Source organism: Rana temporaria, chromosome 2, assembly GCF_905171775.1.
Source record: "Rana temporaria chromosome 2, aRanTem1.1, whole genome shotgun sequence".
Classification (NCBI taxonomy): Eukaryota; Metazoa; Chordata; class Amphibia; order Anura; family Ranidae; genus Rana; species Rana temporaria.
In genome coordinates, this window is record NC_053490.1 from 316,497,841 (window position 1) to 316,514,017 (window position 16,177).

The window sequence follows — 16,177 nt, forward strand, 5'->3', positions numbered from 1 at the left end:
ATGCTTGCTTCTGTCAAACTGCAAATATGTGAAGTATTGAAAACACAAACCATCTGGGTTTCTAAATGTTTGTTTTATGTACTGTATTTTAAAGTGCTGATTTTCCAACAGTGCCTTAACGTTTAAATCACACTTGAAAATACATAAGGTCTGGCAAGGATGACTTATAAATAGCAAAAAAAGAAAGGTAGGGCGCTGGATTGTCTGTGCTATTTATCTTCATGTTACTGGTCAATGAGAAGATTGTTTTTAGGCACATTTTTGAAGAATGATGGCCAGCGGTCAGCTTGTATCTAGGGTGAAAAATGATGTGCAAGCAAAAAAGGTCCAAACAATCTGAACTCGCTTCAGAAACAGATCTTTTTTTATCTCTATACTAAATGTTGGGATTACTTCACATTCATCAGTCCAATATAAACTTTGTCCACAACAGTTGCCAAGCCCTGATAAAGGGGGACCTTTTGAACTGCATCAAAACACAATGGGCTAGATTCAGGAAGAATTTACGCCGGTGTATCTATTGATACGCCGCGTAAATTCAAAGCTGCGCCGGCGTATCTTCTTTCTGTATTCAGAAAGCAAGATACGCTTAAATTAGGCTAAGATCCGACTGGCGTAAGTCTCTTACGCCGTCGTATCTTAGTTGCATATTTACACTGGCCACTAGGTGGCGCTACCGTCGATTTCAGCGTAGAATATGCAAATGAGCTGGATACGCCGATTCAGAAACGTACGTGCGCCCAGCGGATTTTTTTACGTCGTTTGCGTAAGGCTTTTTCCGGCGTAACGTTACTCCTGCTATATGAGGCTTAGCCAATGTTAAGTATGGACGTCGTTCCCGCGTCGAATTTTGAAAATTTTACGTCTATTGCGTAAGCCGTTTGCGAATAGGGCTTTGCGTAAATTACGTCCACGTCGAAAGCATTGACTATCTGCGACGTGATTAGGAGCACGCGCACTGGGATACGTTCACGGACGGCGCATGCGCCGTTCGTGAGAAACGTCATTTACGTGGGGCCATGTTTTATTTACATAAAACACGCCCACCTCTTCAGAATTTGAATTTGGCGCGCTTACGCCGGCAGATGTACGCTACGCCGCCGTAACTTAGGGTGCAGGTTCTCTGTGAATCCAGCCCCAGCCTCACTAAGTTACGGCGGCGTAGCGTATCTCAGATACGCTACGCCCGCACAAACTTACGGCGGGCTTTATGAATCTAGCCCATAGTGTGCAGGGTCCTATAGTTTGTGTTCTTTAGAAAGTAACCCCTTATAGCTCTGTAATAAGTAAAACTCCCTGCTGATTGAAGAGCTCTAGCTCTGACTCTGCATGCAGCGGTACAGAGAGACCATTGTTTCCACACAGAGAGCAAGGGTCCCTCTGCCACAGCATGCTGGTATGGAACAGGCTTTTATGTTCATGCTGTGACTGCTTTTTTTTTAAAAAAGGAAAGACTTTGGAAATCTTTTGTTTTGATGCACCTTGAATGAATTTAGCTTGCTGGCAGCACGTGGGAACAGCATGCTGTCATGCTAGTGTGTGAATTAGCACCCTTCATGACTGAAGGCCAATTTACTCCACTGGGCCCTACACCGACAGATAATATATCTTTACTTGTCAGTGACACCTGTCCCAGCACCAACTACAGAGTCACTTTGGGGGAAGAAGTGTTGAACACTGATTTGTTATACCATTTCTTTTGCTCCCATCACAAGTTACACTTTACTTGCTTCAGCCCAAAGGCATGGACACAAGTAGCCAGATTCAGGTAGAGTTACGCCGGCGTATCAGTACATACGCCGTCGAAACTCCGAATTTGCGCCGTTGTATATTTAAGTGTATTCTCAAATTGAGATAGGCTTAAATGTTTCTACGATACGACCGCCGGCGCCGGCGGATCTTAGCTGTCTATTTACGCTGGCCGCTAGGGGCGTGTACACTGATTTATGCCTAGAATGCATAAATCAGCAAGATACGCCTATTCACGAACGTACGCTTGCCCGTCGCAGTAAAGATACGCCGTTTACGTAAGGCGTTTTCAGGCGTAAAGATAAACCACCAAAAGATGGCCCAGCCAATGTTAAGTATGGACGTCGGAACCGCGTCAAATTTTAAAATGTTTACGTCGTTTGCGCAAGTAGTTTGTGAATGGGGCTGGCCGTAATTTACGTACACGTCGAAAGCAATGAGTCTTTGCGGCGTAATTTGGAGCATGCGCACTGGGTTACGTCCATGGATGGCGCATACGCCATTCCTTCAAAACGTAATTTACGTGGGGTCATGCTTTATTTACATAAAACACGCCCACCTGTTCACAATTTGAATTAGGCGCACTTACGCCGGCACATTTACGCTATGCCGCCGTAACTTAGGACGCAAGTGCTTTGTGAATACAGCACTTGCCTCTCTAACTTACGGCGGCGTAGCGTATATGAGATACGCTACGCCTGCCTAATGTTAGGCACGTCTACCTGAATCTGGCTAAAGCTTTTTATACAGTACATCGCAAGGCTTCACACATATGTGGTCTAGGCCCAGTCTCTAGGAGGGTTCCATTATGCAATGCATATGGACCCTGCTGCGTAGAAAAGTAGACAATTCAGTCACCAATTCACGCCTCTGACAGAACCTCCATCGCTGCCTCCTCTTCCTTACTTCTTACTCTCTGCATCACCCTGAGGTTCATGATGATTTACACTTTGTTTTCGATTTCCATTTACTGTAGAATCACATTGTTATCTCCTTCACAAGTAATTCAGACCTGAATTTGTTACTAAAGCAGAGTTTTTTTTACTTAATTTCTGTTATTCAATTTTGAAAATTAGAAATTTTTCTTCATAAATGTTGGCCAAAATTTATACCGCTACATATCTTTGGTAAAAATAACCCAAATCAGTGTATATTATTTGGTCTTTGTGTAAGTTATAGAGTCTACAAGCTATGGTGCCAATCACGGAAAATGTATCACACCTGATGTTTCTCGAGACACTAACAAGCTAGGAAATAGCAAATAGCCCCCAAATGACCCCTTTTTGGAAAGTAGACATTCCAAAGTATTTACAGTATTTACGAACAAGATAGGGACTGTAGGTTTGTTCTTAAAGGGGTTGTAAAGGAAAATGTTTTTTTCCTTAAATGGCTTCCTTTACCTTAGTGAAGTCCTCCTTCACTTACCTCATCCTTCGATTTTGCTTTTAAATGTCCTTATTTCTTCTGAGAAATCCTCACTTCCTGTTCTTCTGTCTGTAACTACACACCGTATTGCAAGGCTTTCTTCCTGGTGTGGAGAAAGCCTCTTGAGGGAGCGAGCAGGAGTGTCAGGACGCCCACTACTACACAGCTCCTCTCTCCATCTGCAAAGTAGAGAGTGTCCTGACTTGCCTGCTCGCCCCCTCCCCCCTCAAGAGGTTTTCTCCACACAAGGGAGAAAGCCTCGCATTACGGTGTGTAATTACAGACAGAAGAACAGGAAGTGAGCATTTCTCAGAAGAAATAAGGACATTTAAAAGCAAAATCAAAGGATGAGGTAAGTGAAGGAGGACTGCACTAAGGTAAAGGAAGCTATTTATTGAAAAAAAAAATTCCTTTACAACCCCTTTAAGTCGAATTTGTTTGTAAGTCAGAACAGCGGTGGAGGAAAGAGCGGTGATCTGCAGGCTTCACTAGGCCGCGGCCGCAAAGGGGCGGTTTTAGGGGCCTGGCAGGCCACCGGACCGTACCAGGCCTGATGATGGGCAGGCAGGATGACGAGGGGGGGCCCTTAACTCGCAGCCGGGCTAGGAACAGCTCACTCCAGCAAGGCACAGGCCAGGAAGATGGTAGCTGCCGCGGGTGCGCGGGATCGCCACAATACAGGCACAGGAAACAGCGGGGTATGGAGAGGAACAGGCAGGCAGGTAATTAGGTTGTTTTCCAGTGTTTATGTGCATGGATGGATCACAAAATTGTCATATTAACAGGTTATTTCTCACACACAACATAACCATATGACAAAATACCCCCTAAAATACATTCTGCTACTCCTCCTGAGTATGGCGATACCACATGTGTGAGAATTCTTTACAGCATAGCCACATACAGAAGCCCAAAATGCAGGGAGCACTGTCTAGGGACATAGAATACACATTTAATTTCTTGACTACCTCTTACATTTTGAAGGCCCTGGAGCATTGTGACAATGGGAATGACCAAAATTACCCCATTTTGGAAACTAAATACCCCAACATTTTTTTTCAGGCATAATCAGTCTTTTGAACATGGAAAATGTGGAAATAAAAAATGAAAACTAATTTTCTTTACACAAAGTTGTCAATTGATAAGATAATTCTAACACATAGCATGTACATAGCAAACATTACACCCCAAAATACATTCTGCTACTCCTCCTGAGTATGATGATACCACATGTGTGAGACTTTTACACAGCCTGGCCACATACAGAGGCTCACCATGCAGGAAAAAACAGCAGGTGTTATAGGGGCATAGATTTCAAATCTAATTTGACTACCTATTACACTTTTGTGAGGCACTGTAGTGGCACTGATGGGCACTGTAGTGGCATGGATGTGGCACGAATGAGAACTGATGTGGCATGGCTGAGCACTGATGTGGCACAGATGTGGCATAGATGTGGCATGGATGAGAACTGATGTTGCATGGATGAGCACGGATGTGGCACGGATGTTGCATGGCTGTGGCATGGATGAGAACCGATGTGGCATGATGTGGCACATATGAGTACTGATGTGGCATGGATGAGCACTGATGTGGCATGGATATGGTACAGATGAGCACTAATGTGGCATGCATGTGACACGGATGATCACTGATGTGGCATGGATGATCACTGATGTGGCACAGGTGATTACTGATGTGGCACGGATGAGCACTGATCTGGCATGGATGTGGCACAGATGATCACTGATATGGCACGGATGAGCACTGATGTGGCATGGATGTGGCACGGTTGATCACTGATGTGGCATGGATGATCACTGATGGTTGATACAATGGTCGATAGACATTTCAATAAAGATTGTCTTCAATGTGCATCTACCTTTGTTTTATGGGCCAATATATTCATACCTAGGTTATGTTCACTCTTTGGTCACACACCTTATTTAAAGCCCCAACCCATTTTCCTTTTTACAGTGGTAACTAAAAAGTCCTTTGTCATATTCAGAGGAAAAAATTCTAAAAGGAATCCCTGGAATCTGGAAAAGCCAATACAGTGAAACATGGCCTTCAGCTAATACCAAGAAGCTGGTGAGTCCTCCTGTGTCCCAAAGAGCGGGTGTCATTCAATGTTGGTGATGTCAAGACTAGGGGCATATCAGAGCACTATGCCAGTGGCAGTAGAAGCCAGTGCAATGTGGAACACTCTGTAAACTGTCATAATACACCTGAGAAGCATGTTTTACACATTAGAGTTTACTTTTGAGTATGTAATAAGTCCCCAATCAAGGATTGGATTCATCAAGTATGGTGACTCTAGCAAAGGAAAACATAGTTGGGAAGGTCAATGGTGATACCCTTGAGAAATACCTCATCCAAAGCTAAAGCCTGTGAATTTTTTAAAATGTTGGCTCAGACAGGTTTTCCTAAGATTTCCATATACCAGGGCACAATGTTTATATCAAGAGTCATGGCAGAAGTGCTCAAATTGTTCCAAATCAAGCATTTGCACAATTCTGTATACCATCCACTGGTTTAAACACAGAGTACAAAGATATGAAAATAATTTGGACTGCCTTTGCACAGCATACATATTTGCTATAAATGATGTGCTTAAGCATCCATGGGGTTCTCCCCTTTCAGATTGGTCCAGATTGTTTAATGGATAACAAGTGTAAACTATCATTTAAGGACTTAAAAAGTAGAGGTGTTTACTATGAAACTGTAAAAACAAAATGGTGCCTTATTGTGTTTGGGCAAAAATCCTGCTTGCCCCTAAAATGCACATAATAGTGTTTATAACTTCTGGGTCTACATTCAGGTTGGAAGGGCAGTGATGCAAAGCTGGGAATGGGGGAGCAGAGTGGGTGCCAGATTGGCTATTTACTATCACCTAGCTTAAAGCGGAGGTTCACCCTAAATATACACTTGAGCTTATCCAGATCAATGCAGTATATACATAAACATTTGGCTATCCATTTTTTTTTATTGCATTTAAATATCATGAATCTGGAGTATTAGAAGACACTTTCTGGTATCCCTCCCGCGGAAGTGGGCGTGTCTCTTCTCTTCCCCAGCACCCCAGTGTTTGCTGGGAGTTGTTCGCAATGTCTCCTGGGAGCACAGTGTCATGCTTCCCAGGAGACGATTCATAACACCGACCGACAAAATTTTGCGGGATTTCACTCATCACATGACTCATCAAGCAGGTCACGTGACGAGTTCGGATTCTGCCATTTTAAATAATGGCAAACAGGTAAATTATGCCATTATTGTGATAGCAACCATGAAGTGTTGACGGCGCTGCTCGCTGTCAACACTGCTCATGCGCGGGATAGAGCCGTGAATGCTGGGAGACTAGCATTCACCGTTTCCCGGAAGTGTTTGCTTGTGGGCTTCACAATGCCCACAAGCAAAATGGCAAATTCCAGCATCGATTTTTATATCGAAAAAACCTAAAACATGTGAATACTAGGTTGCTAAACATAAAACAATTCAATGCACTTTAAAGCAGACTCCACCCTTTTTTAGTCTGTCTGGGACCTGTAAATCTTAGAAGTACAGTGGAACCTTGGTTTAAGAGTAACTTGGTTTGAAAGCGTTTTGATTTGCGAGCAACTTTTTTTTAATTCTGACTCGGTTTACGAGTGTTGACTCGTAAGACGAGAATAATTCAAGCTAAATATGCCTGCAATACCTAATTTGGCCTGAGGTAGGGGGGCGCAGAAGCCGAGCAGAGCCAAAAATAGGCCTGCAGTACCTCATTTGGCCTGAGGTACAGGGACGCAGGAGCCGAGAAAAGCCGAACATTGGCCTGCAGTACCTCATTTGGCCTGAGGTACGGGGGCGCAGGAAACAAGCTGAAGTGTCCTCTGGCCTTTTCGGACATTTTCGGTGCTCTCTGGCCGCATTCGGTATTGCATCCCATTGAAGTTACTGTGGAACAAATTATTTTTGTTTCTATTGACTTCAATGGGAAAACTCACATTGATATGAAAGTACTTTGGATTACGAGCATACTCCTGAAACAGATTATGCTCGTAAACTGAGATTCAACTGTACTGGGAAATACAATATTGTATGTGCAAGTGATTTGATATATAAGAGCAGTTCAGTGTTCTGTCAATAAAAGTTAACATGAATGTCTTAAGATACTTGAAACGTGTTTCTGCAATCAGTTCTGAAAACCTTATTTTTGTTTAATGCTAACTGCAAAATGAACAGTGTTGTCACCCTGCTAGAGGAAGTGATTAAAACACAGATTTACTAGCAGGATCAACAGCTTATAAATTAAGATACAGGAAGACTAAGAAAAAACAAAACAGCCCTGTCAATGCTAATGCCATATTGCATTATATATGCCATTTTTAATGCTTACCATAGTTCATTTATGTGCAAAACTCTCTTAAATCATCAAGTTTATATTCAGATAGTAACATCAGGAAAGATGTTTTATACATTCTTGGACCATAATTTGATTACAGAATGTACAGTATGCTCCGTAAGTCCGGCATGAAAAAAAATGTTGTACAATGGTATCTTTAAACCTGTTAGTTATTGTACTGTATGCTCCTAATCACCGCTGATGTGCAATTTGTCCTTATGTTGTTGGGTAAAGTCTTATAATTGAAGGATCAGCAAGCATTATATTATTTTCGGTTGATGCATTTGTGTGCAGAGATTTTACAAATAATGTTGACAGATATCTTGTTGACTTTGACCTCCATCTGTAGTGTGTAAAAATCTCTACCTTCTTTTTATACAAAACCAAAAAAAAACTTGTGGGCTCAAAAGGTCAAGGATGTTAATCGACAGTCCAGCATTCGGTTGGAGGAAAACCACCTGACTTTCAGAAGACAGATCAAAACTCTGCTCTTTTGATGTCATGAGACACGAAACATCAAGCGCCCAGAAGCGATTCAGTTCGCATGTGCCGCGCTATATAAGTTTTTTCATTCATTCATTCATTCATTAATCCATAAAGTAGATAGCAAGTTAATTATTGTAAATTGAATTCAATCAAATGTGCACAAAAAGAAAATGTATGTATGGCAAATTCATATGAGTAATGCCGTGTACACACGATCGTTTTTCGGAAAAAATGACATTTTTCAGCATGTCCAAAAAACAAAATTTTTCCAACTTCATCATTAAAAACGACGTTGCCCACACACCATCGTTTTTGAAAAATTATGAACAAACCGCGGTGACGTACAACGGCACTCTGAAGGGGAAGTTCTATTCGCCTTTGGGCTGCTTTTAGCTGATTCCGTGTTAGTAAAAGACGATTCGCGCTTTTTTGTTACAGCATGATGAATGTGCTTACTCCATTATGAACGGTAGTTTTACCAGAACGTTAGGGACACCGAGGTGTTTAGTAAGCGGTCAAGTGACCAGGATTTATTTTTGTATTTCTTTTGTTTCTGTCACATTTGTTTTGTATATAGTTCAAATAAAATCTGCACCTTTTTGTTTTCCTCCTACCATCGTCTGTTGTGCCTAATTGTTTTTGTGTGCTGAACCCGTCCAGGGGGTCACACACACCCGCTGACCGGCTAACCCCCTCACACTATATATACACAGTATATATTGCCATATATCAAATGCATTTGTGAAAAGCTTAAGCAGAGGCAGGCTAGTACATAAGCTAGAAAATAGATAGATTCCCATGGACTGGCATGTGAATTGCCATCATCCCTCATGAATCAAAAATGGATTGTACCTCAAGAAATTGGGATTTTAAAGGCAATAGAAAAAAAATTGAAATATATATGTTTATTACAAAAATTACAAGAAAAACATAAACTATATGTAGCGCTACCCCCGCAGGAGCCGCTGGTTTGTTGTTGGGATCGGCATATTAAGTTACCTCAATGTTGTCTAGGGGTGCAGCTGATGAATAAAGTAGTGAGCGAATGTCCAGTACATGAAGGAAGGTTTTCAAATTCTTTATTTCAGGCCCAACATAGCCAACATCAACATGCAGTAGGAAGGAAAGGTTGATGAAGCGAAAGGTTGCAGGAAGGCACACATCACCATGCGGTTCTCCTTCTTCCTTGTGGATGGGCGGTGCTCTGCTGGCTTGGCACAAAACTCTACTATACGTCCCGTGCAGGGGAGGGTGACTCCTCCCACTTGAAGAACTTGGCCGGACACGTTGTAGGCGCGTGCTAGGCTGCACGTACGCCCAAGCTTAGCGGTGCGAGGTTAACTCCCTCATAGCCGGACAGTTCTAAGTACACAACACTCTTCGCTCTTTAGTAAATTCTCACTCACTTTTCTTGTTGTCAAAGGTAACAGCCAAATCCCGGACGAGCCTCTACGTGTAGCGCTACCCCAGCAGGAGCCGATGGTTTGTTGTTGGGATCGGCATATTAAGTTACCTCAATGTTGTCTAGGGGTGGAAGGAAAGGTTGATGAAGTGATAGAGAACTTGCGGTATCAGGCCTGGATATAGAAAGAGCAATCCTGCTCTCAGCAGCACAATAATAGTAGTCACCGTTCATCGCCACTCTAGCCAGAGTGGGTAAAGTGCCCCCGGACAGACTTCTGCCACAAGCCTGGCAGCCGAAGTGTCACTTTAAGTTGCTGGGAGGAACAGGCCTCTGCCACAGGCCTGGCTCTAGGGCCTCTGCCACAGGCCTAGTACTTGAATGAGCTAAATGGACGAATTGAGCGAATCCTCCCAGTAGATTGAACATAGGTCACCGGATGACAGTGAAGAGTACCTGTCAGCATTCCAGTCACCAGATCCCCAATGGTTTGTTCAAGCTCTGTTGGACAACCTGCCTCCGGGTTCTCCTCAAGCCAACCCCCCAATCGAGCGGCACCCAGCCTGGGATCTTCTCAGTAAAGCGGGGGACCCAGTAAGTCACTGGGGCCCCTCTCAGCAATTTGGAGCTCCGTGTAGCATGCGACCCCATCCGTTGGATGCGCGCACCCTAAAGGTGGATGCCGCACCTGGAACCCGCGGGAAGAACCAATAAAGATGGCGTCTGCCACAGATATACCCCTCCCCAGCATGCCCCGCGAGGGAAAACTCCTCTAATTGGCTGCTGGGGAAAAGTGGCTCTGCTAGAACTCCTCTAGCGCCATCTGTTGCCCAGGGGTGGAAACAACACCCCTGGAGCGCAGACTGACCTACAGGACAGTTCTGGAATGACAGCAACCCATAATTTAACAAATTGTGAATGGGAGCAAATAACTCTCCTATTCCCCACTAACTTTAGCGTAGTGCCCATACTGAAAGTAAGGGGGGGCTACATATAAGCTATGTTTTTCTTGTAATTTTTGTAATAAACATATATTTTTCTATATGTTTTTTTGATTTGCCTTTAAAATCCCAATTTCTTGCGGTACAATCCATTTTTGTCTAGTATATAAGCTGGTCAAATAGGCCAAGCTATGTAAACACCAGGCTGTTTTTCTTTCAGCAATTTTATTTTTTAAAGAATGAAAGGAAGATGCCAGGCTAAACGCACCGGAGGGATACAAACCTGGGAGCAATTCTACAGCAAAGTCGATCACTCTTTGCGGAGTGTGTAGATGAAAACCAGGCATCCATTTAGACTGCGAACCTTTGAAAAATGTAGAAAAAAACTTTGAGAAACTGACCTTTAGCACCACATTTGTAAGGCAACAAGCAAGTACAGGCCCAAATGTAGAGACACAAGCAGTGAGAACAGGGTGAAACGTTGAGACAGAAAGCACCTAAAGCTATTTTCCAAAAAAAAAAAGAAGGTTTAGCAACTTTTGGAATTGAGAGGGGCATTTGTTGACAGCAGCAGTGAGAATAGCAGGAAAACATGTTAGGTCTTTTTTTAATTAAAGTGATATTAAAGTGATATTAAACACACAGTGGTTCACTGCCATTGATTAGTGTAACAATGTGGATAACAATCACATCAAGGGGGGTGTTTACAGAGACCCTCTGACCAATCATCTAGTCATCTACTCTAAAGCCTCTCACACACACTTAGATTTTCCATCCATTTTTTGTGGCATGCTAGTCTCATGTGGAAAGTGAAGAGGTTACTCACGATACGAAAAATGTCAGACGACAGAACACAGCATCAGAAGTAATGTAATGTGTTGAATAGTTTTGTATGTATTCTTTTGTTTCTGAGCATGCCTAGTCTTGCTCTTACGATTTTTTTCGTATGAAGACCGTACTAATAAAGCGAAAATCGGAAGTGGAGATCACATCCGACAAAAATTCCCTGGAATCAGCTGTAGTGAAGCCACCAGCATGAACAGGCAGTCTAAGAAGCATAAGATTTTTACCACCAATAAGCCGAGAAAAATAAAGAAATGAGGAGGATTTGAATGCAAGATCTTTTCTATGAGTTTTTAACTCATCCTCAAGATTTTCAAGAAACCAGTAATAAAGGGGAAAAAAACTGTGGCTATGTTAAACAGAAAATGAAAAATAAAAGGTGCAGAGGACCATGAAAGAAAGTAGTGGAGAGAGAAGTCAATTAGAGGTGTGGAAGGGAAATGCTAAAATAGAGGTGCCTACACAAGACTAACTGCAGTGAACTTACGTGGCGATTTTCTTCAGCCCTTCTCATCAGAAGACGCTCCTGTCGAGGTGTTAAATTCTGTAGACGTCTGGATGTCTCTGCGAGATGAAGAGGAGTAACCGCTCCAGGTGGGTATGTTGAACAATCAGCAACTGTGCAGGAGATCAAGGGTGCCGGCAATGCACACAGCAATTAGTTGAGGAAAAAAGGATGGACAGCCGCACTCCAAAAAAACATAAGGTTGTCTTTAATGTAAAAATGGTAAAATACACTACAAAAAACATCAGAAAATGGGAATAACAGCCTACGCGTTTCACACTACAAATCAGTGCTTAATCATGGCCATGATTAAGCACTGATTTGTAGTGTGAAACGCGTAGGATGTTATTCCCGTTTTCTGCGTAAGCTGTTATTCCCGTTTTCTGCTGGTTTTTGTAGTGTATTTTCCCATTTTTACATTAAAGATAACCTTATGGTTTTTTGGAGTGCAGCTGTCCATTCTTTTTTTATCAACTAATTGTCTCTGCGAGATGGTTGAAATTCCATCTTTGTTTAATTCTTGTATCACCTTTGCTACAGTATTCTGATTGGAGATCCACACATGGCTGGAAGTCAAGAAAACTATGGGACTAGAGCACTGGATTGGTTTGCAGCACCCGACGGACGGTAGACGAGCGCGGCGCTCGTGGATGTTTTGACCGCCTCAAAGACTGCTCCATGTGAGTTTTAGATGTTTTTATCCTCATTTTAATAAACTATTTGTACGTTATCACGCGATGTGCCCCCCTCCTTCTCTCTCCCCTGCCCCCACCATCTCCGTGTGAGCGGCTGATTTCACTGACACCGATGGGAGGATTTTGAGGCAGAGAGAAACTAGGATTCTGATAAGTTCGGCACTCGTGGAGATAGGCACCCTTTCCTAATACACTGTGTAAGTTTACATCTACCCACCTAGACAGAGGTTCCTTAGCGGTGACAGGACTACACTATAGTATCTTCATTTGTATCTCCCACATGCACGGCCCAAGACTGAAATCTACCAGATTCATCTATCTACATCCCAGGAAGATATCCATCCACTGAGAGGTTGAAGCTCTGTATATTGACTTGGCTTTATGCAACAGCTATGAGGTAAGCTGCTAGGATCACAAACGGTGTGGGCTGCACGTTTTTTGGATTCGCTGCGCTGTGCATCTTCACGGATCTGGCTTTGGAATTTTCACTCTAGACTATCCATTTACTTATCCATTTTTCAGTCTCACTTGGATTCCTGGCTTTCCTTTTGATGTGAAATTGGGACAGTTATGTGTATTCACTGAATTTTCTTATTTATTTCTTTTTTAATTTGTGCATTTTTGTGTATGTACTCATTCACTCAGTCACTAGTTTGCAGGTTGTTTTTCCCATTGTGTTCGTACATTGCACTTCCCCACTTCCCTGCCCCACGGGCCTATCTGTGCCCCCGTCCCTCTTCACGGCCCCTCCCCCCTCCTTACTGCCTTTCCATCAGTATCATTTCACAGCGCAGACATCACGTTTTTTGCATCAAGAAAACTATCGCCACCATTGGAGATGGGAGCGCTCGTTCTGGTAAAACTAGCGTTCGTTATGGAGATAGCACATTCATCACGCTGTAACAGACAGAAAAGCGCGAATCGTCTTTTACTAACACAAAATCAGCTAAAGCAGCCCCAAGGGTGGCGCCATTGGATTTGAACTTCCTCTTTATAGTGCCGTCGTACGTGGTTTACGTGACCGCATTCTGACACGATCGTTTTTTTAACCGATAGTGTGTAGGCATCATCAGTCAGCTTCATCGGATAACTGATGGAAAAATCCATCAGACTGTTTTCATCGGATGGACCGATCGTGTGTACAGGGCATAAGACTCTTGATAAGTATATGTGTGAATGATGATCACAAATATAATGATGAAAAAAACACACTGAATGTGACAAAATTAAACAATAAAGGAATAGTGGGGCAGATCCACAAAGCACTTACGCCGGCGTATCTCGAGATGCGCGGCGTAAGTGTAAATATGCGCCGGCGTATCGATGCAAATATGCAAATGAGGGAGATACGGCGTTCCACAAAAGTACGTTTGACCGGCGCAGGCTACGCGCTGTGTGCATCAGCTGTACGTCTGGTCTAAAGTTACCCCTCATAAAAGCAGCTTTAACTTTGCACCAGACGTGTGCATGTCAGCTAAAGCAACACCGTTAGGGACGAGCTGAGCAGCCACACTTGCTGGACAACAATCTGTATGCCAGAGACGCCTCGCATTAGGCATCTTTGCACGTTAAACCCACACATTAATCATGGCACAATGAGAATGCACGCATGCACACCAATGTGGTCCCTAGCACAGACACATCACATCCTCATCAAATTGGATTAGAACAAGCCCACCATGCAGGACTTGGGAGCAGCAATGCCACGCCAAGGCTTCAATTATGTCACTGTACATTCATACACCATTCACACGGACCTGGGGATCACTTCTCCCTGGTCCTGGGGATCCCTTCTCCACCACAACTGAGGGTGACACCCCTTTTCCGGCAGGAATGTCACCCCCACAATCATACATCATTCACAAATATAAAACAAATCATAATCACAGAAAAAAAAACACTGAAAAAAAAAAAATACAAAAACGTAACGCCGCTGGCGTGACCCACACCCCCGGCTCCTCAGGGGAGACTCATGGGGGGGGAATCAGGGGAAGGAGGAGCATCCCCTGGTCTCTGCCCACCTGGCGGCCTGCTCTCCAAGGCCACAGCTATTCTGCTGAGGCCCACATTGAGGGTTGCCGTGTTGGCCTGGACAGCCTGGGTCAGGGCACGCACATCCTGACCAATGCCTGCTGTGGCAGTCTGCAGGTCGTTGAGACATGTTATGAGAGCCAGGGAGTTGCAAGACATGTCCACAACTGTCTCCTTGATGGAGGCCAGGCTCTCCTCCATCCGGCCCAAAGTCTGGGTGACCTGACCCAGATGACGGGTCTGACGGGCCTGGTCCCTTCTTAGGTCTGCAGGCAGAACCTCTGCCACCCCCCTGGTCTTGCGGGTCACCTTCCTGCCTCCAGATGAGGCTTGTGGCCTGGGAGAAGGGGAGACCCCTGGGTGGGAAGCCCTGTTGGGGGAGGAGTGGGAGGGGCTACCCCTGATGGAGGCCTGACTGCTGCCAGCCCTAGGGGGAGACTCCTCCAAATGGAGCGTGAGATCATTCCCTGACATCACCTCCTCCTCCTCCTCCTCAACCTCCTCCTCCTCCTCAACCTCCTCAGAGGACTCCGGGCTTGCCTGGGGGTCTTCCTCAGACTCATGTCCGGTGGAGGCTGCGGACTGGCCAGATGGCCCAGCACCCTCCTGCACATCTGTGGATGACACAAAACATACACAGGTTGGAGGATCCACACACTTGTCACATATTCCCTCCCCCCCACACATGCTACTCACCAGATAGAAAAAAAAAACACTTACCTGTCCTCACGGCCTCCTCAATAGAGTCAAAGCCAGGCAGCCCCTCCACTTGCTGCCTGTGGAAGCACTGGGCCACCACACGCTCCTCAGCAGTCAGCCTAATAGTGCATGGTGGTCCCCTTCCAGTGCCCCTGGCATGAGCGACCATCTTTGCCTAGCTTCCCACGGACCACACGCCTGAGATCATTGGTCTTTTTTTTGGGTCCGGGTCTCACCCCCCAACGCATTGACATCGTCTGTGATGTCCTGCAGTATCTGCCTCCTCCTGGCCGGGGTGGTGTTGGCACTCTCAGGGCCATGCAGCAAATGACCAAAGCGGGTAACGGCCCTCACAATGATCTCCTTCTCCCGCAAGGAGTAGTTTAGCTTCCTCTTCCTCTCAGTCATATTTCCACAACACTCTCCAAAACACTCTCCAAAACACTCTCCAAAAACCCTGACACGACACAAACCAACAAACAGCAACAGACAACGGAACAAAAGCACCTTGCTTCAGGAAGGGAAACTGGAAATGGAAAATGGATGTACTTTTGCAATGGAAGGGCGTATGTCTGGGCCTATTTATGCACTGGGCGTATGTCACTAAGTACGCCGGGCCTAGTTCCTACCTCACTAATTGCGCCAGGCCGAGTTCTGAGCATGCGCAGAGAGGCTCTGACCATAGTCAGCGTCATGCGCATGCGCAGTCCGGCCGGCCCTTAATTTGCATGGGGTCACGGCTCATTTCAATGGAACACGCCCACGTCCTTCCCACTTTCAATTACGCCGGCTTGCGCCTCGGAATTTACGTCGCGCCGGCGCAAATACTATGAGGATACGGTACTTGCGTCTCTAAGTTGAGCCGGCGTAACGTAAATGAGATGCGCTATGCCGGTCTATATATGCGCCGATGTACGTGGATCTGGCCCAGTGTATATAATTATAGTCCATGTAGTTGCACTCAACAAAACGAATGATGGAAATGCTTAATACATGTATATATCCAAGTGTAACATA